At 37.8% G+C, this 27,242-nt stretch overlaps 1 protein-coding gene across 1 annotated transcript in view; it reads right to left on the bottom strand.

The window, feature by feature from the left end:
• LOC103481615 (corticotropin-releasing factor receptor 1-like) overlaps positions 1 to 27,242 on the bottom strand; it is an 89,808-nt gene that overhangs the window by 40,285 nt on the left and 22,281 nt on the right. The window lies entirely within an intron of this gene.

Here is a 27,242-nt window from a genome sequence, read left to right as displayed (position 1 = left end):
CTTTGTTAATGGGAAGGCTCTTAGTATTCTCCTATAACACTTCACAAGGTGGGAACATTTGGAGAGACGTATCGTTAGACCACTCAGCTCTTTTTTATCCGCTCTCGTCTCTTCAGCTCAGCCCACAGGTTTCTTAAAACGTAGGGTTTCTAGAATGAGATATTTTGTGTCACGGTTAATCATTTGTGCTTTCTTGGTCGTAAGCTTTCAAATTTTCATTTTGTTGAAACCCACAATTTCATTTCAAATGTTCTGGCATAGAAAATTTCACAACGCCGTGCAATCGAGCAATGTTCCTCCAGGAGATCTGGAGGGGAAATGCACCCACACATCTGGGTGGAGAGATGGACATGGGTATTTTTTTTATCTATATTTAATCTGTAATTTCTTCATTTCCCAGAGAAAAAAATATTTTAATGAATTTTTATTTTCTCTGTGCACACGTTCTCCATAAAATACATATGATACTGGAGTATTTTTTTTGTGTGTTTTCACACATCTACATTTGTCTAAGTCTGTAAATGGAATTTTCCGCTCTTTGTGTCACCGTGACCTTTTTCTGATTTTGATATTAATAAGAAGAGATGTCACTAGAGGTATTTGTAAAAGCTGCGATTTTTCACACGTTCGCTCTCAGGGTAGTGTACCACTCTGTGCCTCAACTTTGCCGTTAAATTGTACGTTTAACCCCGAATTCTTCTCAAATGACCTACATTAAACATGTATTGCCGCATCACATTAGCCTCAATTACTGTCAGCATATTCTCAAAACATCTCCACTGTTAAATGAGGAAAAAAAAAAGGCCAAAGTCAAATAATAAGCTTGGGTTTTATTTATTTTCTGGCAGGAAATAAAAATGCTACCCACCACTTGATAGAGCAGCTGGAATATTGGAAGGAGCTGTGATGAAAGAAGTGACAAATGATGAGGAAAATTCTATTTTTCAAGCAGACTTGCTGGATCATAGCTCAGCACATTCATTAAATGAAAGAAAGGAAAGAGGACAATGTGGAGCTCAAAGGCATAGAAAGAAGTAATTTAAAGTTAAATAAAGAGAACAACTTTTTCTAATATAACCTTAGCTATAAACCAGTAAATTCCTGCGTCTGGTATTTTGTAAATGACCAGGTAATTAGGGCCTGAAATGTATTTTCCCCTTGCAATTTTCTTCTGCCTTTGCCTGTTAATCACACTTTAACATTGCAGGTCACTACAAATATTAATATCAGACATGTGTACACAAGTAACATGTGGGAAATTAAACGTAGCTGTTCAAAAACATGTTGATAACATAATTTGGTAACACTTTATTTGAACGGGGGTGAATAAGACTGTCATGACACTTTTATAAACATGACATAACACCTCTCATGAACATGAATAAGCCTTCATGAATATTTATGACTGTTGTCATAAAGCGTCATTCGGTAAATTATTACACTTTTAATACAAAGTTGACATTATTCGAAATGTCTTTGTTATGACAACTTGACATTAACTAAGAAATCCTTACTGTTTAAACTTTACATTTAATAACATAAAGTTACCTAATTTTTAAAGTGCAATCAGTAATACTTTTACAACAAATTTAGATCAGTAATGATTTATTGGTTAATGTCAAGTAGTCATAATAAAGACATTTTGAATAATGTCAACTTTGTATTAAAAGTGTCATTATTTACCGAATGATGCTTTATGACAACAGTCATAAATATTCATGAAGGCTTATTCATGTTCATGACATGTGTTTATGACAGTGTCGTGTCAGTCTTATTCACCCCCCTTCAAATAAAGTGTTACCCATAAGGTATAATTTAACAAACAGCTGCTTTCAAATATAAATGAAATATAATTTAAAAACAACATTTCATATCTACTTATCTTCTATAATAAGACATTTTTCTTGAGAAAAAGGCAAAACCAGAATAAATCTGTAAGGTGATGCAACGTTTCACTTTTCACTTCCTTTAAATGAAATGGATTTGAAAGTCAGAATACATTTTTAGAATCAAGAAAAAAACAATTTCTCTTCTTTAAAGCAGATACAGAAATGACATGAAAGCATCTGAAAGATGTAACCTTTAGATTTTACTGTAACTCATTCCCTTCGCTCTCATACTGATCAATCTTTTTTTTTTTCTTCAGATATAATCATAAATGTCATGCTGCTAGGGAGCAAATGTCCCTCTCGGGCTTCGAGCGGTGTGAACGTGAGCGCTACGGCCGATCTTCATGTGCCGACTTACTTCTGCCATAATAATGTTACGTGGCTGCAGCATAAAAAATTCAGCACGGGTTTGAGGGATTATTCATCTTCAGGTCAGGTTCTCTGTCAGCCTGGTGAGCGGCGAAAGCTGACGCTTCGTTCTGCACAGGGATATTTTTCACAGAGGTTTAATAGACAGTTTGGAGCCTGAGCTTGTGACCGGTCGCCTCCGTGGGTCGTCGAATGTCTTCCAAGTGACGGATAGTCTTTCTTTTTTTTCTTGCAGAAGGGACGTTTGTGGTTAAAAAAATTCAAATATATCAAAATCGGGAAATATTACAACTTCACAACAGCATCTCCTTCAGAGATAAGCTCTTTAGGAGTGTATATGAAAAAAAATCCCATCAGTATAAAGGTGGATACCGGAGCTGGGGGGGCTGATGACCCTGAATGCATGTTTTAATAACTAAAAATGTTTGGGGCGGGCCAGAGATAAAATGGGATTGGGTTGCCTGAGGGCATTAATGTTCAATGAGCTGGGTAAAAATAGCAGGTTGACACTGTAAAGGGACTGTCAGACCCAATCAAGATTACCTGGCTTGTGATATTCCCTAAACCACAAATGCAATATCCTAGAGAGCTTTAAAATCTGCCTGTGGAGAATTACGTCAAAGTCAGAACAATGTTGTGTACTCAACGGTCTGAAAAAAAAAAAAAAAAAAAAACTAATTCATAAAGTTAGTTTCAAAAATACTTTCAAGGGCATCTTAAAAGATTTGAGTGCACTGTAAAAGTTTACCACCTGCGTTATTTTTTTAATTTTTATCTATATTTAATTTCTATCCACTTCATTTCCCTGAGAGAAATCAATTTTATTCAGCTTTTATTTTATCTGTAGACCCCCGCTCTCCATAAAATCTCAAATTTTCACCTTTTACTCAAGCCACATTTACATAACATTGAAAGAGTACACAGCTGCCCTTGGGGCTCTTGCTCAGGCTTCATGCAAATATATTGTAGTCGAAGCAATAAAGTCACATTGTGTCCCATTTAGAAAAACAAAGCTGGCGCGCAAAGCAATTGTGCAGAAGCTAATATAAAAAAGAAGCATCAATGAGGTCACAGAGGATAGTTTTGAAAATGGCTTCAAGGTGTGGCACTCTTAAAAAACACGGTTTTAAACTCACTGCAAATTGCAGTCTTTAAAATGTTCCCGCTGTTCTTTTCATAGAGGGTTTGTGAGCCCGTGGCTGCTGGAGGCTGCAAGTCAACAGGTTAAAAAAAAGGGAATTCCCAAACAAAAAGGAAAAAGATAGAGAAAACTTGCTACAAATATATACTTTTATACCACTCAAAGCTGCATCTCTTAATTTTTTAAAGATAATTCAAGTTTTGTCAAAATAAAAACTGTTTGCAACAAGCTTTGAGAGTCTCTGAGTAAACATGCAACATGGAGTAAGTTTGCCAGAGAGAACAAACCAGGACTTCTGGAATGATTTTCTTTAGACACATGAGTTTAACTATCTGGACATCAGACCAGAGGAAATGTTTGAAATAAGCTTTAAACCTCCTACGATCTGTCCGGCAGCTGTTTAATGTTTGGTGGATGACTTGGCCAGCTCTCAATCAGAGAATGCACCATGAATTCTACTGTGTCAGAGATGAATGGAGGAAAATGTGAGATCTGTCAAAATGGTCAAAGTTGAAGCAGAACTGGCTCATTGAACATGACAAGTTTTGAGAATAAAAACAATTAGAAAATGTAAGGTCTGTGTGCAGGCCTTGTTCATGATTTCATTGAGATTCTCTGCAGGGATTTCAAACAGGTTGTATGTTAAAAAAAATAAAAAAATAAAAAACCTTCAGATATCAGGAATGGGACAAGCTTTTCTTTGACATCATTTCTCACACTAGTGTCAAAGACTGCTTGATGCTAAAACAAAGAAAAAAAAAAGAAATCAGCTCATTGAAGTTAGCTCAACCAAAATGGCGCAAAATGGTGTCCTTACTTTTTTCTCAGCTACAAAACGCATTTTTTGTTTCAATTTCTTGCTTAATGACTGAAGTAAAATACATTGCAATTCAATCCCATTCTTTTCCAGAGATAATTTTAAGCAAGTCTCGAAGACGTCCCAGTCGTGCAGCCAGAAGCTTTTGAGGAACAAATGTTGAACCTTTCAAACAAAGCAGCGAGACCTTGAAATGAATTCTTCCTGGCACTGCGCTCAGAATGATTTATAGCAGTTAAGCATATGCAGTCTGTTCCCCCACGCAGCTCATACGTAATAAGGTAATGAAGTGGGCTTTCTTCTTCTTTTTGACATTGTCTGACAGCTTGCATCTGAGGAGAGGAGAAGGGTTTAATAGCCGCAGCTAATTAAGATTGATTTAACGACAAAGGCAACAATTTCATTTGCTGCTTGTACAATTAGCGATGCTTCCTGCTGCTACAGATGCGAAAGATCTGAGCTGTGCGATTCGGGAACCTCCGTTGCTTCGCAAAGGAAAAGTGAGGAGGAAGATTTATATCGGTGTCTCGTGTGCATGTCGAGTGCTGATGTATCATTAGAATGCATTTGGCTGAGACAAGCAAAACAGAAGGGAGCAGGGTGACACAGTAAGCACGGAAAACGATACACAAACATTTCTCAAGCACAGTATCGCACGCATCTTCACAGGTTTCGCTATGAAAACTGATTATTTCTGCAAAGAGGGAACCTCTGAGCATGCAAGAAAACCCCCCTTCCCCTAAAGAATCAAAATAAAACAATAACCCATGATGATGAAAGGCTTTGGGGAAAGAAAGGGCTTGTCCTGCACTCTGTCTTTATAAATAAAAGTTGACTTAAGGTGATGACAATAAGTAATAAAAGAATCACGCATACAGTAAGATTCTCATGTAGCTTAGTCAACAAATATTTGAGACAGGGATGAGAAAACAGTGGGGCTTTGTAATGCAATTGCAATCGTCTCATGGAAAATCTCACTGGTAATTATATTAACTGGCATCAGGACAGTCACAGGATTGCTTGTAAAAACAACATGGAACAAAGGCCGAGTCTTATAAAGAGAACAATGGGGAGGGGCTTACATCCCTACGAAGGTTTGTGTGAGGAAATGCATCCCAGTGAAAACTGATTTCATCATGTTTTGCTTAACACAGTAATTAAAAGAACCGTCATTACATGGCTCATGGGAAAAGGATGAAAACAAATACTGAGTGTCAACCATCACCAAGCCTTCAGGCAGCGCTGCATTATGAAAGGGATGCATGTCTGTTGTGGTTATCTTTGCATTGGGGTCAGTGAGACTTTATTAAGAAACTATCATCAGAGAAAAAAGTTCAGTACTGTATCCAGAAAATTCAATTACCGTATTTTCAGGACCACAGAGCGCACCTCACGCAGAACCTGCGTCTCCAACCATGGATTCGTTCACGCCGAGCTTACGTACAGCGGCTGTCGATCTGCACTGTCAGATCTATAGCCTTCAACTTAAAAGCTGCATCATTCTTCGTGTGGTTTTCATGATGAGGGGGTATGAGTTTGAAAACCTTTCTCCGTCGTACATGTTGCTAGCATGTGCTTGTTCTAAATGAAAATTAGCTCTCTCTTCTTTGATTTCCACTTTTGACTTCCAATTATTCACTTTCTGCTAAAGAGCCCCCTGGTGGTTGAAGAAAAATCCACAGAAAAGCCGCATCATTCAAAACGTGGGAAACAAGTAGCGGCTTATAGTCCGAAAAATATGGTATATGTCCATCAAACAAGGAAGGATTATAACCAGCCCTAGAGACGATTCAGTGCTTTCTGGGCCTTAGTACATTTTAGCTTAGGCTTTAAGGTGAAACGGAGAATGATTCAGAAATCTGGCCACTCAAAATGCGAGATCACACTGAAACATCAAATTCTCTGGTCTGAACGAAGAATGCTCATTATCCAAGTTCAGGACCAGGACTGGTGAAGGTGCAGAGGTGAAGTGTTACACATTGAATTGGTAACTTTCACATATGTGGTGCTCCACTAGTGCTGTTCTCCAGCCTATATTAACCCAAGTCTCTTGTTTATGAGGGGAATGATGCATTTCAAGATAATACAAGCCTCACTGATTCAGAAAGGAAGCGTGGCAAAGCAGAAAGAGCATACTGCATATAGTTACAGATGCACAAATCAGGCTTTTGCTGGTTATTTTTTGTTTTCTTTGAGCTCGCCAATTCAATTTCTGAGAAATAGGACAAAAACATACTGCACAAAAATAACTACAGGAGATCCTTCTTGCTTATAGAGATCAGCATTTACGACTACTCTTTGACCAAACTTGTATCATACGAGTTACAACAACATGTAATTGATAATAAAGTATTTCTGAACCAAACTGAACTGAAAAGTGAAAGACGTGAAGTCAAGTTACCAAGCGCAACCAAAATATGATCACTCATTAATATGGTGGCATTCAAGATAGATGTTTTTTTAAAAAGTGGATTTTAACACCAGCAATTATTAAGAGTTGAAGAAATAATCAAACTGATCTTAAGGCATAAAGGCAAAATCTTTCAGGTACAGCTGATATTTGAAATATCTTCTCCAACTTTTAGAGATACTAACAAAGAGGATTTTTGAGTTTTATTTAAAATTTTTAAGCTTATCAGTAGTCTGCAGTGTTGCATCAAATCAGGGATAGACACAAGCTAATGATTCAACACAAGCTAATGATTCAATGCAGAATGGTATAAAACAACCACTGTGTCCTACCCTGTGACAAGTTGGCCCACAGCTATTGTAACTATTCTTTGATATCCAGAGTGTTGATGGTTAGTGTTCAGGTCTGAGCCAATTCCACAGATGTTTGATCTGGGTAGAACTGGGAGACCTTGCTGATCGTGCCTTGTTAAAAAGACTACCAGGGAGCTGTTGCAGCACAAGTTAGATGAGAGGATGAAGTGTGGCACTGACGTAGCGCTGTGCTGTCAGGGTCCCTCAAATCATGACCAGAGGTGACCCACATCTTGATGCACAAAGTAACCATGGTGAATTTCTCCACAACACTGCCACGTTATGCATAGAGACAAGGGCCATCTGTGGTCAGCAAAACCAAGATTCTATAGTGAATAAAATTTGATCTCACTTGTCATCTCCCAGTCATGGTGACATGTTTGGCGGTGAATCCATAGGCCTGTTGATCCTACCCATCGACACACAGAGACTGTTGACCCTGGTGGTTGTAAATAATCCAATGTGTGCATCTTGAAGACGGATGCAGAGGTCATAGTATTCTTTATTGAACCGCGTGTGAGTAGGTGAGAGTCGCAAATATTTGAGACACCCTCTAAAATTGTGGAGAACTGCAATAGGTCAAACACCAAATATACCTTGACGTTCATTAATAAGTACAGCGGAAACCATCTTAAGACTAACGCAGAATCCATGGTTTCTTAAGCTGACGGCACACCCCCATCGCATTCCTGTTGTCCAAGCGTGACATCTGCCTTGCTCTTCCAGAACGTCAAGCTAGGACTGCTGGAGGTTTTTAATCTGCAGACTGGCAACAAGCAGTAGGGATACTGGAAGTCCGCTGGTAAATCCTGCCATGTACTGTCGATTGTTTTGAAAATAGCCCGTGAAAGGATTTGCACAAAGTACAATTTTCTCTGGCAATGTGGCTGGGACATTGCCATTGAAAAGTTAAATGACGCCAAGCAGTCCTGTTTTCCGTGACTGGGAAAATGTGCACGGACACATGTTGTTCATTACAAACAACAACAAAACCCGTGTGTTTTCCAGCAGCCATTGTACAGCGCACACACTTATAGAACCAGCTGGGCAAACATGCTCATCTTCGAAAAATGAAGTGAGCGGAGCTCAGCTTGGGTTGCTAGGTGAGAAGCAGTGCCCACTCATTGTGACTAAATAATTGGGAGGTTTTTGAAAAGGTTTGTTTTCCAGTCACCAACAAAACATTTAGCTATTGCCAAAAAGCAGCTGGGTGATTTTATTTATTTATTTTTTTAGCACTTGGACTGTTTCTAGAAGCAGTAAAGACCCAAATGGAAGTACAAAATGTGCAAAGAAAATTTGCTTAATGGGTCTCCTTTAATCATTACTTCTAATAGAATTTGCCGAGCATGTGTTCGAGTGCACATAACAGCTGAATCAAATTAGCTGGATTTAGAAAGAACCTTCACAACAGTAGTACTTTTGTTCCAACAGTCTTGTCAAGCTTGTCATCTCTACTAAAAGTAAAACAGAAAACATTCCATGTGATAAACTACATAACCAATAAAACAAGGAAATATGTCAGTCAACTGTGAATTGCTCCAGAGACCTCTGAAGGTCATAGCTTGATGATGCCATCATTACCACAACATCTGGAAACAGCAACTATGAGATCCAGGGGTTCTCAAACCAGGCTATGCCTTGAGATTTTGTCCATTAAAACCAGAAGCAGCCCTGACAGAGTCCCCCCTGCATTATGAAGAACTTAATATCCAGAATGCTTACACAGCTCTGGGTTTGGCGCATCGGGACCAGAAAGCTTGTAAAGGGACCGCAGCGTCCCAAACTCCTGCAGCAAACCCCCAAAAGGATGCATCGGGGGAGTATGGTCATAATCATTTTTCAGAGCCTTGAAACACATGTGGACTGGGCAATCAATTTCCCATGACCCCTTCATTGACTCTGCAAGGATAAAGGTCTGGTCCTCTGTTCCACAACCTGGGGAAAAACTACACTGCTCTTTGTTAGTTCGAGCTTTGACAGTCAGTCATAATGTCCTTTTTCCACTGCAGCTAAAAAGTGTAATTGCTCCCCTCTGTTAATTTCTTTCAAAAGGCTCCAAATAAAAACACCACCCTGGTCTGCCATGGAAAATTTGTTGTTGGCCAAGATTGAAAAGGCATGTCATTCATGACATGCCCCACAATGTCCAATGAATTTAGCATCTCTGAGCCAGACCTGGTACCTGCCAGTTGAGACTTCTTTTTTTTTTTTTTTAACTATGCAGAGGACTCAGCCGTCTCTACAGTCCATAGATGTTTCAACACTGGAGTGGAGGTGAGTCTTAAAGAGCTTCCTCCACTGTGACAGAGGCCAAATGAAAGTCCTTTGCCATAACTTCTCTCATTTCTTCTCTTTGACCATAACCAACCATGTCGAGAACAATGAATATCTCTGATTTCTCTGAACCTTTGAAACATTTTAATCCTAAAATAAAAAGAAGTCAGGAGAGCTTTTCCTGTTTTGAGTCCCCGTGCTACACTACTTGATACTGTATCTGCACTATGACGACATCCGATGCAAATCTATACTCTCTGTGCTATGCCAAAATGTATGTTCAATATGTTAAGCTAAACTTTCTCTGTACAATGCCAAATCAAACAGTGTCTGTGTTATGTGAGGCTACACTGTCAATGTGCTTTGCTAAGCTAAAATGAGCCAAGTAAATTAAATGTAATTGTAGCATGTTAAATGCTAGAATGTAAACACGCATAGAAAGAATTACTGGAAACACACAAACTAGACAATTTAACAAAATGTTTATCTCCATTAGTAATCCAAACGATGATGCTATGCATTGTTTGCGCATAGTTAAAGGTTAATCCCTGACGTTTTGTGGGGAAACCGGACCTCACTTTATTAAATTTACAGGACATGCTTTCAGCTGGCCAACATGGACGAAATAAGATTTCCCACTGTGCCTTTTGCTGAGACGGTGGCAGTAACACCTCTTTATTACCATTCTCCCGCAGTCCTCTCAGGATGTGAGCCACTGACAGCGTCGTAAAGTGCCTTTGCACGGGGTCGCAAGCTCAAGGTCCCTAAAATAACTGCTGATTTTATGTAGAGGCTGCTGTCAATCCGGACTTCTGCCAAGAGTTTCAATCACAACACCCCAAAAATGCCTCCAGAGACTCTGAGATGGCTCACGTCGCATCTCTTCGTTTGAGGAGATGCACGCAAACACGGTAAATAATATTTGTAACATTTGCTTCGTTATCTGCCTCTGTATGATAATGTGTATGACAAGAGCAAGGTTAGAAGTCCCACTGGAGCACATGCTCCCGCCATGAAAACTGAGCCCAAATTATCCCCTTTGCATTTTAATTCTAAACATCACACCGGGCAAACAAACAAGCTGCTTGGTAACAAATACGATCTCACACAGAGGGTCGCCTCTGCGGCTAAAAACGCAGAACAGAGCAGAAGTGCGGCTGTAATTGTACGCCCCTTGCAAGCAAATATGCTGACCCAAATTTAGTCACAGTGGCTTAGAGCTCCAATACTATTGGATCAATGTCTGTGGCTAAGAAGCATCTTCCTCCTCTGCGCATCTGAAGCAGGGGTCTAATTAACGCCCGCATCAGCACAGAAGAAAAGGACACGTTATCTGCACTAATTGAGAGCAAACTGCAGTGTTTCTCGCACAACCGTGGGGGCAAAACAAACTATACAAATCAAAGCTGTTTACGTGTGCATACAGGACGTTTCATATGAGTCAGACACACAAACAAATGATCATCAAGCGGAGCCCGGGGAGGCAGCAAACATGGATACAAATGTCAGGAAAAACTTAGAAAAATTCATACATGACAAGAAAGGTTAAAGAGGTTTTGAGGATGTTTTTTCAATAACACATCAAGTCAAGTAGAAAAGAAAATGACTAAACTACTCAGGCACTAACTGTATATTTACATAAACTACAGAAAAAGGCGCACAACTTGTTTTACCTCATTAAATCAGACCACTTTTTTCTAGTTTCAGGTCATCTAAGATGCTAAAAATTATTTCTAGTTTTTAAATACAAGAAAAATAGGTGAAAGAATTTTTGGGATTTTTTAAAATTATTATTATTTCTGCAAAGTCAGACATTTTTAGAACATGAGTTTACCTTTTAACTGTTCATTAAAGCACAAATTACATTTTGCCTTGCAATATTCTTAACAGGTTACTTCACGACATTTAGGTTAGCTGGAGAATGTATATAAAGTTAACTGGTGCAGAAAATACAGTATTTAGGTATTAAAGGCTGGACAGGAAGTAACTTGACTGCTAAAATGTTTCATTTTTTTATATTTTGCCATCTGATGTTGTTTTATTTAAAAAAAATTATGTATCTTTACTCACTGGGAATTAGGCAGGAAGATATTCTTGCGACAATAACCTCAGGTCTCATTTCAAGTTTGTAACTATTAAATAAAATCTGACTGCGGTTGAAGGTAAACACCTCTTCTCTCTGAAAGAATATGGAGGCACAAATCAGATTTACAACGCTGCAACCATCAGCGTTTTGAGACAATGTCTTATGGACAAATGCATGCATCTGTCAGACAGATAGTCAGACATCTGACAGTCGAATATCTTCGTACAATGAGGAGTTGATAGATGACATGGTTATGCTCATTTTGGTTTTCTCTAAACATGCGACTGCATTATGTTCAAACATCTCTACTTTGGTCCCATTTGTACGGAAACATTTACTGCCACAGCTTAAAAATAAATTCAGGAACAGTATCTCGCTGTAGCGAGAAAATTACTCGTTAAAATGAGAAAACATTGTCATAAAGAGATGAAAAACTCATTAAAATGACAAAATTTTTCATTTTAACGAGATAAAATCGCACTCCTCCGATTGATTCTAACTTCTTAAAAATGCATGAAAGGGCTCATTCCTTCCCACCGCTTCTTCAAAATGACATTTCAAAATCCGAAAAGGTCTTGCTGTTTTACTGTTGCCACCTTTCTTCAATGAAAGAAAATATATTTTGTTTTTAATAAGAAACAAGTCTTGTTTTTACAAGTTTTGCATCTCGCTTTAACGAGAACATTTTCTCGTCTACACGAGACACTGCTCCTAAGTTTATTTCCAAACGCTGGCAGTTTAATTCTTACGTGCAAATGAGACCAACAGTTTAAACGTAATGCAAAGTACCATGTTTCAAGAAAACCAAAAACAGCATGAAAACATGTCATCCATTAACTCCGTGGTGTACAAAGTTATTTGACAGTTAAACATCTGACAGATAAATCATGTCTCAAACTGCGTCAACAGGATGATGATCCCAAACAAAAAGAGAAAAAGAATATGTGTTGCAATGGCCCATGCAATTAATTTCTTTAAAATGCTGTGGTGCAGAACCAAACCTCTGGAAACCTTAATGAACTGAAGCAAAGTTGGAAAGATGAGAAAATTCTTTCCCACAATGATGTCAGAGACCGAACAGATCAGAGGAAACTTTTTTGCCCCCCGTATTACTGCTGCTAACGTTAATTCTAGTGTTCTAGTTTCTTCAACACATGCAGCAAATCCCTGAGTAAAAATCATTTAAATATTTTTCTTTGGAGGTTAAGGAACAGGTAAAGCTATGTAGTTTGACATATTCCATTGCAACAGACTCAGGTTGCACCGCTGGTCCATCTTGATCCCCATTTACAGCTGAGTGTACTTGACAAACTGAAATTTTCCTACCAGTTGATATTGCATCCATGTGCAAAAAAACAACAACATAATAATAATAAAAAGGAAGGAGAAACAAACAATTTATATAACTGTCACTTTCAGAATGTTCTTACTTAGCGATCCCAACTAAAGAAAAATGGTATGAATGGAAGATCATAAAGGAAGAAGTGTAGCAGTGGCCTTAGTAGTGCTGCTGTTCCAATGCACATAATTCAACTGATTTATTACTCCCTCAGCAGGACATCGAGCTGAGCAGACGCTTTTTAAAGACGCATCAGATGAAATCAGGTGTGTTAAAGCAGAACAACATCACAACTGCAGGGAAGAGCAGCCTGCAGACCTGCAGAGAGATACTCTGTCCAACTTTGGACATGGACAGTCTTTTGGCAGAGCTGATGTTTGTTCTTATCTGGACAAGCATTACCTGCTTCAGTAGAGCATGCTGCAGATCTCACACTGATCCGCACATTACATTGCAGACTTCAGGAGTCTCTTGATTAACCTTTTTGTTTGGATTTGGATTTTTTACATCGATTCATTTCTGCATTACCTGCAAGACGGAAAAAAAAGCGCTGTAGCGGCGTAAACTTTCCTTATGACACAAAACAAACTCATTTTAAACCTAAAACTGAAGCTTCTCATCCATTGAGGGAGGTGAGCTGCTGTCATGGTTGCCGGCAACAAGGCCAACCAATGGGTCTAACCGTGTCGGCGTGTTACGATTAATTTACCTTTTTTAAGAAAAAAAAAAAGATTCATTATTACAAAGCAAATGCTGCTTCCAGAAGCAAAGCTTTGCTCCTAACAGTTCGAATTTCCAAAACAAGTTCCAGGTATATAGATTTTTATTCATTTAATTTTAATTTATTACTGGAAAATTCTGCCACCACCTCGTTTTTTTTTTTATCAAAAAGTAAATCCTGTTCCCATTCCACTGAACTGTAAAACCTGCAAGTCGTCTGCAGAAACGGGAACCGATTCCAGTTTTCCAGATGGCTGTGTTTTCTGACTATAACAGCTGTTTGTTTCTGCAGAGCCACACACCTGAATGGTCTGAGCCGTCCACTTTCAGGTAATAATTTACTTCTCGAGTCTCACTGGCGGCACGATCCTTATGAGGAACAACAGCAGCCATTCACCTCGCTTTTACTCCACTTTACGTTTACCCTTCTTCTGTCTGTGTACCGACTGGCATCCATGAGCTATTTAACAAACACTCCTCTGACCCGCAGTTCGCTCCACAAAAACATAGATTGCATTTATTGTTGGTGGATGAGATGGCGAGCTGGAGTGAGGGCTCAGCCACCCTGCTGACCGCCAGCAGTTCTCTAAATAAACCTACCCCCCCCCCACAGACTTCTCTTCATCCAGACTGGCACACACCCGGAGACTCACAGCCACTCAGTGAAATGGGCATCTACGCAAGCAAACAGGAGCTGCTCCAACACTGTCAGGCGCACATGTGAAAATCCACCAGCCTCCCTCTGGGGGACGATTAAGGGGAAAGTCAAGCCTGGCAATAAACGGTGCAAGGGTTTGCGGGAGGGGCGAGATGGGCAGCGGCAAAGATAGCTGTTCCAGGCTGAGTCACGAACGGGCGTGCAGCGCCATGGGCACCTGTCAGAGCTCTCTGCGGCTGAGCGGTCTGGACAACGCCCGCTGGACGTCTGTCATCCCCTCCGTGCATATGTTTGACAACACGCTTCAAGTGTAGGATCAGGATCAGATATGTTGAGGAGCTGGTAATGATTAGCATGTGTTGATTGCTCCAATTAAGTTTCTTTCCAGGCACAGAGTCTCAGGAGGAAGGTTAACGAAAGCATTTAGCCTTTTTTTGGCTTTTTTCCCCCTTCTGGCTCATTATATGTGTGATTTTTCTTCCCCCCCCTCCCACCCCTTTTTGCTTGTGTTAAATTGAACAAAATTATAAGTTCCGCGGCAAATGTAATGTGTTAATTAGGGAAATAATTGTTCACACAGATGATAATTTGGGACATGTACATGGTACAGCAACAAGCAGAAGCTGCTATATGTAGTGTTACTGTTTTTAAACAGAAAATAAATCACAAACAGGTACAGTAAAATAAAGCAGCCTTGTTAAATAAGAGAGCCTTGAGATATCAAGGCAGTATTTGATCTTTTTCTACCTTATTTTTCACACTTCGTCATGTTGCAAACACAAACTTCAATGTACTTTATAAGAATTTGACGTGATGAAGCATCACAAAGCAATGCAAAGCAGAGAAAGAAAATCGGATTTACATTTTGCCACAAGTCATGTAGGGGACCCAGCGGCATCATGACAAGCATTTTGTCACATCTTTTAACCTGTTTATTAAGGATAACATTTCAACAGAGGAGTTAATTCAGGTGTCCCGATCAAGGAAGATTCACAAATTTTGTAAACAAAAAGTTAAAAGCTTTTATAAAAAACTTTGCAGAGGTTGAGGTTGTTTTCAAGGCATGCATATATCAAAGAGTGACATGTCCACCTTCAGTTTGCAGAAGTATGACAATAGTGAAATCATACAGTGCTGTGTATCATACATGTCTGAAATCAGGTCAGGCACATCGTTCTGTAACAGACACTTGGGTTCATGTGTTGAATGGCATCATCTGGAGCTCAAATGACATATGGGTCATAATAACACACTAGCAGAGAGCGGCAACAGATAAACAACATAGTAGGTCAGTGATTCTTGAAAACAGGGACAAAACAGGTCCTATGGATAAAGCACAAAATTTGAATAAAATATACACAAAATATAATTTTTTCAAATATCTGACTAAACTAACCTGGGTCATGTGAGCACAACAATGTATATTTTCCAGGTTTTTGCTGAATATTTTTTTATTTTAAACATTGTAGTCGGTGGGTGATGCCTGTAAAAGCCCTTGTCCAGGAGCAGAACTCAATACATTATGATAGTTTAAAACAATTAAAGAAATACTAAAATTATATATTATGACAATTAAGTATATATAAATAATTATAAAATTATCAATAAATTGAATTATAAATTATGAATCATTTTTATATATTTTCCAACTCCATTGAAATGTGTCCCTAGTTTTTGTCAACACCGTCAGACATGAAAAGAATGTAAAAAAAATCAGGCATTATTGGGGGGCACCAGAACTTCTGAGGACCCCATGACCTCTTCCTTTCTCTTCCTTTGCTGAGAGGGCTAGTTAGCTCTGGTTAGCTTATGTTATTCTTTAGTTTTTTCTTCTGTTTTATTCCTAAGTTGCTCGTCACAACCATGATGTGTCAACTCCATAACTGACAATTTACAAAACTTTTTGTGAAATAAAAACTTTGGTAAAATGTAAAGATTTCATGGACCTGATGAACTACAACATGGCCTCCTTCAGAATAACATCATGTAAATTGAGGTAGCTTGGCATTTCGTCAACTCCGTCAGATGTCAACTCCATCAGTTTTTGTGACTCTTTCAGTGAAATTGTTGTCAAATCTCACTAAAATGTGCAATTTATTCATTTTAATGTATTTTTCATAAATTACATTACTTCACATGTATCAAGTTTTTCATTTTACTTACTAGTTTGTCACCATCTTCAGTTCTGTGTCAACTCCGTCATGCACTGTCAACTCTGTCAACTCCGTCAGATGGACTTTTTGTTGTTTTTTGTTTTAAATAATTTTTATTTTGTTTCTTGAGAAGCATTTGTCTGTAAAATGAGTAAAAATATCACTAATAGGGTATTTTAAAAATCATTTTATATTTATTTTTGTCAGATGGTGATGACAAAGTTCTGGGTCAGGTCGATTAAAAATTTAATTTTTTAAAAAAATGTTGCAACTGGGAGCCTGTACCTTAGCATCTTTACATTTCCAAAACATTATTTGTCATATTTGCATACATAAGATTGAGAAATAATAAAAAATAAAAAAAATGGTAAAATTAAAACCCATTTTGCCCCTATTCTCAAGAATCACTGAGGTTAGAAGGTGTGACTTTGTAGAGCAGGAATGTCTGTGTCCAGTTCTCCAACACACCTGACTCACATGAAAGGCCCGTTACCAGGATTCTGCAGAGCTGAATGACCGAACGGAGATGGAATCCAGTGATTTTATCCAGGTGTGTTGGAGAAGCGAAGCATCCAAAGCTTGCAGGATTGTGTCTCTGGAGGACTGGGCACCCCTGCTGCGGAGATATTTTGGAATCACGTCGCAGAGATTATTTCACATTTCTGTAGAAGCTAGAGCACCTGATATTTTTGGTTATTATATCAGATTTTATAGACTGAGGACAGATTGCTTTTATTGTGTCTACATTTGTAGCTCCATCCATAAACAGTTTTCTCATACAGTCCTGACTCATTATGGTCCCACTGCTCTGTTTCACTTCAATTTTGCTGCATTTTTACCTAAAACTATGTCAACTAAGACGGTCTTTCCCAGTGCACATTAACTCTTTTCTGCAGCCATTTCTTTTATTAGTTTCTACTTCATTTTTTTATTAGTTTGATTATTTGTCTCGTTTTAGATAAGTATTCCCTCCATCCCTGATTGGAGACACATTGAGTTTCTTCAGTCACACAAGGACTCATTCACATCTCTTTCCATCTTCAAAACTTTCCATCCTTAATGAAAAAACAACAAAATAGTTTTAACCTTGCTTAAATATTAAAATACTTTTATTAAAAGAAAAAAATTGAAAATCAATAATGAACGTAAACTACAATTTTATTTCTAACAAAAACCAACTGCTCCTTTACAAATAGGCCATCTTTGCGTTTTTTTTTTTTCTGACATTAGTTTTTGTAAAACAGCCCAGAGGCATCAGTTATATTTTCTAATACCCTTAGATTGATCAATTTTAAAAGATCCGGTGGATGGGAGCCGCACAGACGTGCTCCTTCTGTCTGGCTCTGCAGAAAACAGAGGATTTATCTCAATCTAATTTTGGAGCTCCAGCCTGGTGCCACAGTACTGATTCATGGAAGTACATCTATTCAGGACGGGGAGCCTGTTTAAAGCTCTCATACAATGGATGCTAAGATTTATCTTACCGGAGAGGGGGACATGTTTATCTATCACAAACATCCTATTGTGGGTTAAGATGAGGACAAGTTTGTTATCAAAATTAATGTTTGTTTTTTTTGTATATCTCATTCAAGTTATCTGTTACTGGAGATAAGCTTTATTGTCCTATTTTGTCGCTAGTGACTCTCAAAATCAAATAGAAGATGTCAAATTGTATCGTTTTAATCTCTGGTTTGTCTCTCAAGATCAGAGCTGTGCCTGAGATGCGTTTCAGGTCTTCAGCTCCGTTCCTGTAACCGTATTTCAGAGGAATAGAGAAGCTGACTTTTGCACTTTGAGACCTGAACTCTGGAATAATCTCCCTCTGGATCTGATGCAAGCAGCTACTTCCACTCAGGCTTTTAAGAGCTCCACTCAAGTCTCTGTGATCTGCCCTTGTCTTCACCTGAAGCCACTCATTACAGCCCTAATGCCACTTTCTACTCCATCGACTCCGACCCAGATACACTCCGCTGCAAAACACGCTTGTCTTTTGATTTTGTTGGCAGACGCTGGGTATGTAGTGGCAAAATAAAGCTTATGTATGAAAATATTTACATGCACACTTTTATGTCAATGTTCGCGAAAAGGACAGGACATTTTTGAAACGTGAAGGACAACGTACTTGGGTGTTTCAGAGTTGTATCTATTTAATAGAATGCCCTGTTGTGACCTCTTACATTTACATATTTTACACTGCACTGTAAACATTGTAGAAAATAATTTTAGAAATTACAGCTGCTGCTGTTATGGTTACAGCTTCTAAACAGGACAGTGACAAGCCCAACAGTGGTGACTGGGAGCTTTGATGAACAGAACTTGGTGAATAATTGTAGGAGATTGAAAGGCTGCTGTACGTCTTTTTTCTTTCTTTTTTTTAAATCAGATATGTATTGAGGTTCTCAGAACAAATTTGGCTATTGCACTCCAGACTTCATTGTCTCTTTTGACTAAAGCATCACAGTAACTTCCTGTAACTGCAATCTGACGTAAATATTCAGCTCCCATCTGTCACCTATCTAAGATCAACAACTACCGCAGACTTTGGTCACAGCCATGTTGAACATGTTGTGTGACTTCAGCACAGTAATTTGCCAAACTGACAGAGTTTTCATTTCAAAGGCGGTACGTTTGTCCCACTGTACAGCCCTGTGGTTTTCAAGACTTTTTATTGGAAATATATTTGCAACGCTGGAGTAGAAGCACACCAGTCAACATATGTTTGACAATTTTACTTTTTTTTTTTTGTCGGACAGTTTTAATTTACATTGGTAATGTCTGATGGTTAAATGTATTTTTCGCAAAGACTGTATATATAACAGAGCCACGTGACTAGACACAAACTGAGTCATTGGAAGGCAGTAATCAGATAAGATCTAACTTTTTCCACAAAGTTGAGACATTTTTTCTATATCCTACTGTAGACTTCTAAAGAGACATGTTAATTCACATTTAAATCTGGATTTGGTGTGTAATAAAGAACATGAAGGCTGTGCAAGTTAGCATAATCCCAGGAAAATAATTAGCCTTAGCAGCCGTTACTCTCTCGCTCTCTCTCTCTGATAACTCCTGCTTTCGTTTAGCATTTCAAATGAGATTCAAAGTCTGTCTTTTCCTTCCTATCCTCCTGCACTTCCTCCTGATGGCTCGAGATTTGTCATTTAACCAAGGCAGTGATTTGGGCTTTGGCTGTTTTAATCTCATGGGAGCAACAGTATCCAGGACAGACAGACAAACTCGGGCAAAGTGAGAAAGTTACTCCTTCGTGATTGGAAGACCCTGAGGGTTGAGAGGATGCTTCTCCAAAGACAGCCTGTGAGAACTGTGCAGCAGTATTAAAGTTAAAAGCATGACATGTTGAGCAGGAGCACACAGTTTGACATCTTGGAAAAGATAAATTAAATGAAATAAAATGTCCATATGGTCAGAAAGACAGCATCGTCAGTCTCCAGATTAAGGAGAGATTATCCGTGGGATGAAATCAGGTCCAATGTGTGACTAYGTTCTTGGATGGCACCATTGACAGATTGAGTAAAGTTAAGAGTCTATTAAATCCAGGAAGTCCTTGACAAGCAGCTTCTCTGGACAGCAGACATAAATATTTAAATCCCCTACCTGTAAAATCCAGTTGTATCCCGACACAACCTCTGCTAAAATAAACCCCCCGAAAATTAGCAAAGAAGTTGTTTTTATGTTTTAGAGGCCAATAAATTGCAGCACAGAGCTGCAAAGTTGGATCGTCGGCAGGCGGGGGAAGCTGCTCACAGGTGAAATGTGATGTATTGATTGCCACTATGCTTGAGAATTAAAATGTGGACAATCGCCCAGCAGTAATTCAGAAACTATAGTGACTCAACAGTAAAAATATGGATCTCAGTTAAACAGATCCATATTTCTCATGATCCAGATCATGAGAAGAAAGAAGAAATTAAATTTTTTATTTTTTGTCACCAATCCGGCAATCTGTCACTAGGTCCATTGGGATGGACACAAAATTATGCCCATTATTAGCAAACTCCATCAGTAAATCTGCATACAGATGTAACTCCAGCAGTGTACGGCAATCATAGGATAGTTTGAAACTGATATGTTGGATGTCACACATTAGGTTCAACATAAATATGCACAAAGTAGAGAACGGCAAGTCGCATAAACATATCCCCCACTCGTTTCCTCAATATGCTAAATTTAGAGCTAATGTCACTTTGGCACCCTGTCTTATGATGCAACTTGGAAAAAAACGACCTTTAAATGTTTCTGAACACTTACTTTGACCTCAACTGGGAATGGGGACAAGGAAAGATGGGATTTTTGAGAAAAAAAACCAGCTGTGAATTTCACTGCACTTACACCCTGCGGCAACATGGGTCTACAGGGAGGAAAAGTACAACTGCTCAACAGATGGACCATAAATGCTGGATAAGATACTTTGTCTGGAGTGTTTTTACAATGTGGGTTAAAACGGGGCGTAAATGTTCATAAAACCTCATCAAAAAAAAATTCACCTCATAGGCAATGTTATAAAAAAAATTTTATCGTTTCCTTTTTCTGCAATTATTATTATTCATTTGTTTTTATGTTGACAAGAAACAGGAACAAAAGCAAAAAAAAAAGAGAACTAAAATAATAATAAAGCTTCAAATATTTTCAGTTTGTTGGGAACCTCGAGATCATTTCCATTTTAAGAATTTAATATGATTTCATTTAAATTCTTACAGTTAAAACATTTTCAAGCAACGGCAACAAGAAAAAGCTTTTCTTCTCCACTTTGTGGCTTCTACAATTTGCCGTCTTCATCAAAAGAAGAAATTTGAACTAAGTTGGGTATTTTATTTCCAGTCTCTGTTACGGCTTTCTCATTTGCCTGCATGAGATGAAAATCCTCACATTCATCTGATGTTCTCCGACACGAACAGAAACGAATCAGACCCAATAAAATAAAAGTAAAACTTGGAAAGAAAACAATTTTATCCCCAAGAATTTACACAAGTACATATATTGTCAAAGTATCTCTCCTAATTCATTTAGATTCATCCATTTGGGATAATTTCTGTTTCCACTTGATCAACAACAGAACATTACCACTACAACGAAAGATGCTAATCTTATAAAGCATAGTCTATTTGTACCAGGTTATAAAATATCTATGTTTTAAACATAGCTAAAGTTCAGTCAGATTGCATAGAAGCCTGTAAACGTACATTTTCGAGTTTTGCCACTAACATTTCACTGAGTTTGGGTCTGAACTTTGACTAGACCATTATGTCACATATTTAACTCATTTTATAGAAGATGCTTCCTAACGGTAAATCTCCAAACCGGCCTCAAGTCTTTTGCAGCTTCCAACAGGACTGCTAAGCTCTATCCATCCTCACTTCCAGTTTGACAAGCCTCCCTGTAACTGCTGATGAAAACTATCCCCACAGCATGACGCTGTCACCACCATGCTATCTAGCAGATCTCCATGTTTCAAAGAACAGCTGAATTTATAACGAGAAATTACACATAAGACATCAACTAGAGAAGGCAGACGCTGGATTTCATTCAAGTGAGGAAATTTTGTAAAATTATTTGAGCTTTATCTCAGTTATTAGGTTAACATTGTAACATTCTGATAAAATACACTGAAGTTTCCCTTCATGGAAGAAGGTAGGAACAGTTTTAAAAGGCACTAGAAGATAAATTATTTCTCTTAATAAATGATGAATGAAATGAATGCATGTTTTCCATGTATTTTTTTTTTGTCAGCTGCAGTGACGGCAAAAACATTTAAGATAAACTATATTTGGGAGTTAATCCTAAATGTTTAATTTCTGACCTAAAAAGGCACCAAAAAAAATTGCCATTCAAGGAAGGCTTTCTGAGATCTCTACATGCAACATTTTGACCTTCTTTTCTGTTTTTCACAGATTTTTTCTTTTGTGTGTGTGTGTGTGTGCGTGTGGAGTACAGACACACAGAAGTATGTTTTGATACAACAAATCTGTCTTCGCTTCAGTTTAAGCCCAATCAGGACATGAATTTTCCCTCAGCTCTGAACAAACAGTTATGAACTCTGCAGAACCCTTGCAGCTTCGTCCGACCATGCAGGCCCACAAGCGTTTTAGGAGAATTTATGACTTCAACTGTGTGGTGATTTCAAGAGTTTTCCCTCAAAAACACCGTTTTGTGTTTACTTCTAAATATTACAGAGGTTTTTGCAGAAAAGCTCCTTTTTGAATAAAGGAAACCTCGATTCTCAGTAGCAATGGAAATTAAATTAGATACACCTTGTTTAGGCGGCTTGCCTGCATTCCTTAGTGACTATTTTGGTTCCTGCGCATTTCTCTTTTATTTTAGGCAGCACCTTTTACAGCTTCCAAAACCTGTCAAGTGTCTCGGTGAAGATAACTCAAAATGTCTTAGCCGCAAAACATCTGAACATTAAGATTTCAGAATAAAAGCTTGTGAGTGCAATTAATGACGTTGTGGAGCAATAGCTTAAATTACACAGTTTGTAAAGGACGTCAAACTGTCAGAGGAAGACTATTTCTACCTCACATTCATCTCTCATCATAACCCCATAGTGAAATACATCAGTCTGTTACTCAAGCCCAACAAGGAGTTTATATAAAGCTCTGTTAGCTTTGAATATCCCAAAACAGACACCTCCTCTTGACGACAACGGACCATTTTTGTTGAACTTTCAGTTTCTTGTTTCCATAAACAAGAGCAGCAAAAAAAAAAAAAAAAATCTGATGACCAAAAGGAAAAAAAAAAAAAAAAAGTCGTGAAAGCACCAGGGTGTAAATATCTCTCGACAAGACGACGCTTTTTTATTTGCAACAAGTTTACGAGTCATTGAATCAAAATGAGGGCAAAATAATTTAAAAGTTTGACAGCATGTGAAAATGAACCAGATGTAATTAATTATTTGATCCTGTTTTGAAAGATATATTTATATATTGTCTATGTATTATACAAGAAAATATTTGAGATGTCAAAAATGTGTTTCTTTCCAAAATGCTGCCACCAAAGAACGCCTCCAGAAAACATTACAAGCTACTAACAACTACTTTCATTAGACAGAGAGTAACTGAATGGCTTCTGGCTGTTTTCTTTGAAAACAACTTTCTGGGTGTTAAATACCATCAGCAACTAGAGTGGCGGATATTATGACCCCATTCTGGAGTCGGCTTTGTTTGGCTTAGCCAACCAACAACAAATGACTCTCCAAATATAAAATGCTTTAAGTAACCTCTGGAAAAGATCTAGTTTTTTCCAAAATAACTTTTTAATTATATTTGCAGAATTATGTGACTTTCATCTTAAGTTCAGACACAAGGCGTTATTGCTGATCTTAGGCTTTGACTGTGACAGTTGCTATGATGAAGCCGTGGTGTTTCACATGGTTCAGTTTTTTTCAACTGAACCATGTGAATAAACATGGCTCAACGTTTTTTTTAAACATGCAGTGACTTTGGGAATTTTCCATTGTTGCGCAGAGCTTTCGACATTCAAGGTTTAATGGCCTTTGTTTTCTTGCCACCTCAGAGATGTTAAATGGCCTCAGATTTTCTGTAAAAATCTTAAAAAAATTCTCCTTTGGTTGGGATTCCTTCCGTCTCAACAATATTCCCAGTCCTAGACACTTTAGACCCACAATCGTCTTTTACTGTGGATACCGCAAGGTCTTAAGAGACACTTCTCACTAGGCTTCTTTGTAGGATCTTTGAAATCTTCTGCATCCTGCGGGCTTGCGTTGAGAGACTCTCCATTTTACCTTGATTTTACAAGGTTTGAGCAGCACAATGTAAAAGCACATCGCTGTGCAAAAGTGCGGCGTCTGATTCTGCCATTCTTCTCTGGAAGCTACACAGACCGCATTCATTTTACTGACTACGTCCTCCTTTCTCGTCCACTAAAAACACGCTGGTTAAGTTAAGAGGTTACTTTAAGTCTAAATCTGCCAGGTGTTTGAATCATTTTTGGCTAAACTGCTTAACATGACTAAATATGAAAGAGAAAATTGCAGCTTCTTATCTTTCCATTTACGCAAATCCCCTCATCAGCCGCATGTTGCAACAGGAGAGAGATTATTTCCTGATACTGAGATCTGCCAATCAATGTGAATTCATCAGCTGTGATGCATCAAACTGAAACATAATCTAATTTTGCTCTGCACGAAAAAAAAAAAAAAGCCCCCCTATCAATCAAGTTTAAGATTCGCAGTGTTTACCACATAATTCCAGCATTAAACCCATTTCATCTTATTAAACAGAACATACAACTGCGACTGATGAGGATGTGGTTAGCATTTAAATTAAAATCTTCTGCATGACTCCGCCACTGAAAACCCTGACTCATCTGCTCCTCTTTTTTTTTCTTTTTTTTTTTTTTTAAATCCACGCTCTTGAGTGTTTCCTGAGTAACATCAATCTCAGAGAAAGTTTTGCAGTCTTTTGTTAAGTGTTCGTGATGTTTAAAAAGAATCCGACTATCAGCTAAAGGGAACGGAAAGGGAGACCTTGGGCAAAAATAATGTATTCACACGTCACCGAATGCAGAGAAAGGTTGTCAAGGTGGCGCTTCAGCAGCACTTTGGGAAGAAACAAAAAAAAAAGAAAGATGTTTTGTCAAATGTTCTTCTTTTACCTGCCGTTACAACTTACTACATAACTGATGTTTGAAGCAACCACTACAGTTGCTGCAGGTATCACTTGTTAATTCTCTACAATTTATCGAGTTTAAGTATTTAAACCACTGACAGCTTTCAAGCAAAGAAACATTCTCAGCTATTGACCTTTACTTCTAAAGCCAACCACTGGGCAATCTTTCTGGGCTGTTAGGCCAAATGCGAGTGGAGATTACTTTAATCCTGAATGTGCAACAAACCCCACAGAGTCAAATTACTGATGATCTGCGATTGACTTCCAGCCCGGCTCACTTTCTCTCTGGAGAGGCTCCTCAACAAAATACAAAGAAATGTTTGCTTTCATATCGTTTAGTTAATTTTTTGTTTACTTTAAGATTTTCTAGTTAAAAACCATAAAGCAGGAGAACAAGTGCGAGTCAAATTCAGCATTTTGACAATAATAGACGAGATTTTATTGTCGGTTTACACAAGCACAATTCTAGGTTCTAAACAAAGTGTTTCGTTTCCTCTTGCTCAGAAAGAAGCAGGTTCTGATATAAATCCGTTTTGGGGGRATAAAAATGTTGTCAGCAAGCCCACAGGGGTTAGATTTAACACAAATTTTACGTTTTCATTGTTAGAAAATGAATAAAATTGACATTTTAATTTGTTTGCACATGATGAAAGGGAACAAATCATCCCTGTTTGAAGGAATTTTTTTCCCCCAGTGCAAATAATCCTGAAAATATGAATTAAAATTCTGATAAAACAAAAAGGTTTTCTTGTTTTCAGACTTCTTGCCGATTTTTTTTTATTAAAAAAGTGTGTTCTTTTTTTCTGCGTTATTCTGATTTGTCATTTTATAATTATTCAGCAGCTGAAAACTTTCATATCATTATTTTTTTTCTTATGACTTTACTATGACTCCAAGACAGTTTTCTTAACAGCAGCAAAGGAAAGATCAAGGCCACATTTAGTAACTTCGTGAAGACTATATCACATTATTAAAAGCTCATTATTATTAACCTATTTACCTTTTTATGTGTCTGGATGAACACATTTACGAAGCGCAGCATTCAGTCTTTGTAAATGATTATAATGAGTTTGGCCATGAAATATTTTAAACAGGAATTAGACTGATGTAAGAACTTATGCAACTTTAAAAAAAAGTTTATCTAAAAATACTCAAACTTCAAACACTCAAAGATAAAAAAAAAAATAGAAATGTGGAGAGCGCACTCGTAAAACAAAGTTTTTAAAGGTTTCTGTCAAAGACCTTGAGAAAGCTGACAGAATATTCTTGACGTGGGAAATGTTCCCTCTTTTTTATGATAAAACTCTGACCAAGTTTACTGAACTGGAGCATCAGGATGTTAAAGTAAGCAGCCTCTCAAATTACAAGGTAAACATACAGATTTGTGAGGAGAGGATGAAAAGAATTAAATACAGATGTCCAGTTTGTTGCAGTCTGCTTATATTTTATCCCGTCATAGGTGCAATAAAAAAAAGCAGAGACAATAACACAGACTTAGCCTTTGAAATAGCTTATTTTGCTGAGTAAACCATACTGGTAACACTTTATTTGAAGGCGTGTGCATAAGACTGACATGACACTGTCATAAACATGACATTACACCTGTCATGAACATAAAGAAGTCTTTATGAATGTTTATGACAGTTGTCATGAAGTGTCATTCAGCAAATAATGACACTTTCAATGCAAAGTTGCTCTAAAAGTTACATTGAAAGTCCATAAAAAATGCCAACTTTGCATTAAATTGTCATAATTTACAAAATCATGCAAAGTTGGCATTTTTAATGGACTTTTAATGCAACTTTGCAGTAAAAGTGTTATTATTTACCGAATGACACTTTGTGACAATTGCCAAACTTTCATAAAGACTCCTTTATGTACATGACAGGTGTTATGTCATGTACTTATGACAGTGTCATATCAGTCTTATGCACACTCCTTCAAATAAAGTGTTACCAACATACATTTCATACTTTGCTTTTTACAGAGTTTATTGATTGAATCGCCAAAGAGCTGAATTACTTATTCAAACTTTCATCTGTAAAAAACAATAATTGGTTTAATTTAGATCAGAGACATAATTATAAAATGTCACCAAAACTTTACTCTGTGCATGGAGAGATTTTAAAGCTGTTTACTGAAAACAGAAAGTGAATCAGAGCTCGATAAAAAAACCAATAGCCCTTCTCACTAAGCTGGTAATCTGGAAACACGGATGAAATAAAACCCACTTTAAGTCATTATCAGTTTATACGCTTTGTTTTTCTGTTCAATAAAAAATTCTCTAATAGTTTAATGCCATAAAAAGTTCGAAATTTTTTGCTCTGCTCAAGTCCTCATTTGAGTCGACCTGAAGCCACAGAAACAGACACAAAGATTTGTTTA

The sequence above is a fragment of the Poecilia reticulata genome, linkage group LG19 (assembly GCF_000633615.1).
Source record: "Poecilia reticulata strain Guanapo linkage group LG19, Guppy_female_1.0+MT, whole genome shotgun sequence".
In the NCBI taxonomy this organism is placed as follows: domain Eukaryota; kingdom Metazoa; phylum Chordata; class Actinopteri; order Cyprinodontiformes; family Poeciliidae; genus Poecilia; species Poecilia reticulata.
Note: the sequence above shows the minus strand (reverse complement) of the source record. Positions and strands in the feature narration are given on the sequence as shown.